Source organism: Octopus bimaculoides, chromosome 8 (genome assembly GCF_001194135.2).
Source record: "Octopus bimaculoides isolate UCB-OBI-ISO-001 chromosome 8, ASM119413v2, whole genome shotgun sequence".
NCBI classification, from domain to species: Eukaryota; Metazoa; Mollusca; class Cephalopoda; order Octopoda; family Octopodidae; genus Octopus; species Octopus bimaculoides.
Genome location: NC_068988.1, coordinates 53,964,519 through 53,969,196, shown reverse-complemented (window position 1 = coordinate 53,969,196; position 4,678 = coordinate 53,964,519). Strand labels below are relative to the sequence as shown.

The following is a 4,678-nucleotide window of genomic DNA, read 5'->3' as shown; positions in this document are numbered from 1 at the left end:
TTCTTCTTTTTCTTTTCTTATTTGGGGCATTAATTCAAACGGTTCGATGAGCCTGTTGGAATCTGCTCCAATTTCTCAATTCTGTACATTTATTTCGATTGTAAAATTACTACAGATTACAATCTATAAATTAAATAAAGCAGGGAATAAAACATTTATGGTCGGAGAGTCCGTGACAAAGGCTAAATTTGCTTGATAAGTGTCAAAGACTTTTTGTGGATCTTATTCTTATGACCGAAACAAAATAACTACGAAATATATATGCATGAAGTACTTAATTTTTTAAAATACTTATAAAAGACACCGATTTACAAAATAGGGATTTACATGAGGTAGTTGATTGAATGATATTTGCGAATGCCAATTAAAATGATTATCGTACACAGCGATAACAAACAAGCATAAGATTCAATGGACGAGTAGGAATTTCTAGATTGTGTTTCAAAGTGAAATGCTCTGTTTTTTTTGTGTTATATTGATGGGTTTCTATTATTTATGCGTTTATTAAAAACTTTGAGAATGTCTCTTAAACGAGTTCAACTTGGAAATGATTTTACGAAGAGGATTACCAATGTGCATTAATGAGTCTTGTTGACGCTGTTGTACCATGGATATTTGGCTCTGATCAGAATCGCTCGATAATCTTTTAGGATTATCCAACAGACATTTGGACAGAACGTCAAAACGAAAATTATTGTAGAATTTTATTTATGCATTGTAATTAAATAAGAAACCATATTCCATATACATACAATATATATATATATATATATATATATACACACAAATTTGTTTTCTGTTCTTCTTTCGTTCATTGCTGAGACTTTCGATCCCTGGTTGATGCTTACTCGGTATAAAATCGCCAATAATACATAATAATATCATTGATCATATTCGACTAGTTTAGTGTGTGTGTGTAATTTAGTTGTAGAAAAAACAAAACATCTAACAGCTGACATCGTGACTCCGAGTGAAACAAGACTACACAATCGTTTTCAGAACAACAGTCGAACATTTATTCACTAAATGCGGAAGTAATGTATTAATACCGATAATAATAGCAAATAAAAATGATTATAAAAGTACTGGGCGGCATAAACCTGAAAAAAATGAAAAAATAACTCAAATAAAAAGCAAAACGGAAGAACACGAAAGTCAGTTTTCCGTCTACTCTATTTATAATGATTTTTTAGAATCTCAGCTGACGGTTGCCCCGGTGGCACAATCGGTTAGCGCGCCGTACTTATAGACAGTACCTTCGCCGTGCGAGTCACGGATGAGGAATGCGGAGGTTGTGAGTTCGAACCTCACCCGGGGCACTGATATTTTGTCGCATATTTTAATTATTTTAACAATTTCGTCGTGAATGCAACTATTTTCAACTTATATTAAAATATCTGCACTTGTTTTTCGACTGTATTTTCGAGTGTTTTGTGCATGAAATCGACATTTTTAAAATTGCAAACCGCTTGTACTTGTGATTGCGTCTATCTCCGATTTTTAAAACTTTTTCTTCATGTATTTTATCCTTCATGGATATCAAAAGTCTGATGCGTATATATAATATAAATAAAGATACACATACATTTGGGGGAAATCCTCGAGTTTAGCACGTCGTTTTCACTTTGACACAGCAGTAGATTGACAGTTCTGGCTCGTTTCAGTCTCTCTTTTTCTTTTTATCTTTTTACTTGTTTACCATTTGACTACGGCCATACTGGGGCACTGCCTTGAAGAATTTGTAGTTGAATAAAACGATCCCCAATACGTTTTTTTAAAACCTAGTACTTATTCTATCGGTCTCTTTTGTCAACTCATTAAGTTACGGGAACGTAAACACACCAGTGTCGGTTGTCAAGCGGCGATAGGGGGTCAAACACAGACACAATAATACATACATACATACAGACATACATACATACATACATATATGATGGGCTTCTTTCAGCTTCACGCAGTGGGACTGAACCCGGAACCGTGTGGTTTAGAAGCAAACTTCTTACAGCACAGCCACGCTTGAATATACATGTCTTTCTTTTACTGCAGCCATACAGAGGTAGCACCTTAAGGGGTTTCAGTCAAACATATCGCCCCCACTACTTACTTCATATATCTTTTAAAAGCTTGCTACTTATTCTATCGGTCTCATTTGCCGAACACCTAAGTTACAGGATGTAAACAAACCAACACCAGTTGTTAAGCAGTCTTGGGGGACAAACACTAACACAGACAGCACATAGATACATACATAAATTCATACATACCTACATACATACATACATACATGCATACATACATACATACATGTATGTGTGTGTGTATGCATGTATATATAAGTGCATATGTATTTATATATATGAGTGCGTGTGTGTGTGTGTGTGTGTATACTACAGCCTCCTTAGTTCCCATCCACCCAAAACCCCTCACAAAGCTTTGGTTAGCCCAATGGTATAGAAGTGGGACTGAACCTGGAACCATGTGGTTGAGGAAGAAACTTCTTACTGCACAGCCATACTTGTGCCTATTATAGTCACACATGATGTATAAGTGTGTGGGTGGGGAAGCACATGGCTTAGTGGTTAGGGTGTTGGACTCATGATCATAAGATTGTGGTTTCAATTCCTGGGATGGATAATTCAGTGTGTTCTTGAGCAAAATACTTCATTTCAAGTTGCTCCAGTCTAGCTAGTTAAAACAAATAATCCTAAGATGGACTGGTGTCACATCCCAGGGAAGGAATATATGTACCACAGAAATCAAGAAACCAGCCTTATGAATACAGTGATGAATTGAGCGTACAAGTTGGAGTACACCAGAGGTAAGTTCTTAGTCCCCTCTTATTCATCATAGTTCTCCAGGCCATAACAGATGGATTCAAAACTGGATGCCAATGGCAACTATTATATGCTGATGATCTTGTTCTTATCGCAGAATCTGAAGCAGAATTGGAGAAGTTCCAGGTTTGGAAGCAAAACCTGGAATCAAAGGGCCTTAAAGTTAACTTAGTGAGGACTAGAGTTGTTGTTAGTGGGAAAGGAGATAAGATTCTCATTCTGGCTGGTAAATGGCCCTGCTCAATGTGTAGGAAAGGAGTGGGACATAATTCCATTTGCTGCACCAAATGTAAGTTACGGATGCATAAGAGATGCAGTGGAATTGTGGGTAGGTTACCAGATAAGGTTGCTTTCGTGTGTAGCAGATACACAGGAACAATAAGTACTAAGAGCATGAGGGACTTAAACTCTCTCAAATGCCCAGGAGGCTCTCTAGAGGTAGTAGATAGCTTCTGCTATTTAGGTGACCAAATCGATGATGGTGGTAGTCTGAAAGTATTGTTTCTAGAATAAGAATAGGATGAAAGAAGTTCAGAGAACTACTACCTCTGTTGGCAGCAAAAAGACTCTCTCTCAGAGTGAAAGGTGGATTGTATGATGCTTGTGTGAGAAAGGCTATGTTTCCTAGTAGTGAGACATGGGCTCTGACTGCGTAGGACATGTGTAGACTGGAGAGGAATGAAGGTAGTATACTCTGTTGGATTTAAACATCAGTGTGCATGACTGACAAAGCACAACTGAGTTGAGAGAAAAGTTAGGCAGAAGAGTAATTAAATGTGGAATGCAGGAGAGGAGAATGTGTTGGTTTAGACATGTGATGCATGAGTGAAGACAGTTGTATACAGAAGTGCTTGTCACTGAAAGTGGATGGAACCTGTGGAAGAAGGAGACCTAGGAAGACATGGGATGAAGTAATGAGGACCAATCTTAGGATGTTGGGGCTCACAGAGGAAATGACAATGGACCAAGATGTTTGGTGATATGAGGTTCTGGAGAAGACCTGTCCACAAAACTGAGTGCTAGAAGAGTTGTGTCTCACCCACGTGTAACAACACACTTTACCATAGGGAACCAAATTACAACTCCACTTCTAAACTGCGTCTTTCTCTTCCTCATATTTCCTCTTCATAAATTATGATTGTTTTCCAATCCCCTTTCTTGCCCCCACTGCCCTACTGACTGTATTGCTGCTCTCCCCCAAAAACACTCACACCATATTTTTCTACCCAGGTTTTATGTTCAGATCCTCATTACTAGCACTACACCATCTCTCTCCTGCTCTCTCTTACACTTTTGCTGTTTCCTACTATCTCTCTCTCTCTCTCTCTCTCCTGTTTGTTTCTTTTGTCGGTCGAACAAAGTTCGTTTTCTATGTTTTTGTTTTTTATGTTCTCATTTCTCATTTTGTCTACGTTTTTTTTGATGTCCTGAACCCATATATACATGTATATGTACATATATATGTAGGTATGTACATATATGTATGTATATATGCATATATTTATAGATAATTTATATTATTATAGATGTACCCGGTGCAAGCTATGGACACATAAGAGGTGCAGCAACATCAAAGGCAGGTTAACTAGCAAGTTAGTTTTTGTTTGTGGCAGATGTTCAGGTGCAATAAAGACTGCAAACAAACAGGAAACAACTTCTATCTCATTCCAGGGTGAAAAACTAGAGGTAGTCGATAGCTTCCGCTATCTGGGCGACCAAGTTAGTAGTGGGGGTGGGTGCGCTGAAAGTGTAGCTGCTAGAATAAGAATAGCCTGGGCAAAGTTTAGAGAGCTCTTACCCCTGCTGGCGACAAAGGGACTCTCACTCAGAGTAAAAGGCAGACT

The 4,678-nt window shown here is 38.0% G+C and overlaps 1 non-coding gene across 1 annotated transcript; it reads left to right on the top strand.

Annotated features, from left to right (window-relative positions):
* The first annotated feature begins 1,210 nt into the window (after window positions 1-1,210).
* Window positions 1,211-1,319, top strand: Trnai-uau (transfer RNA isoleucine (anticodon UAU)). Its single transcript has 2 exons — window positions 1,211-1,248; window positions 1,284-1,319. It is a non-coding gene; the product is annotated as a tRNA-Ile (tRNA).
* The last annotated feature ends 3,359 nt before the right edge of the window (window positions 1,320-4,678 follow it).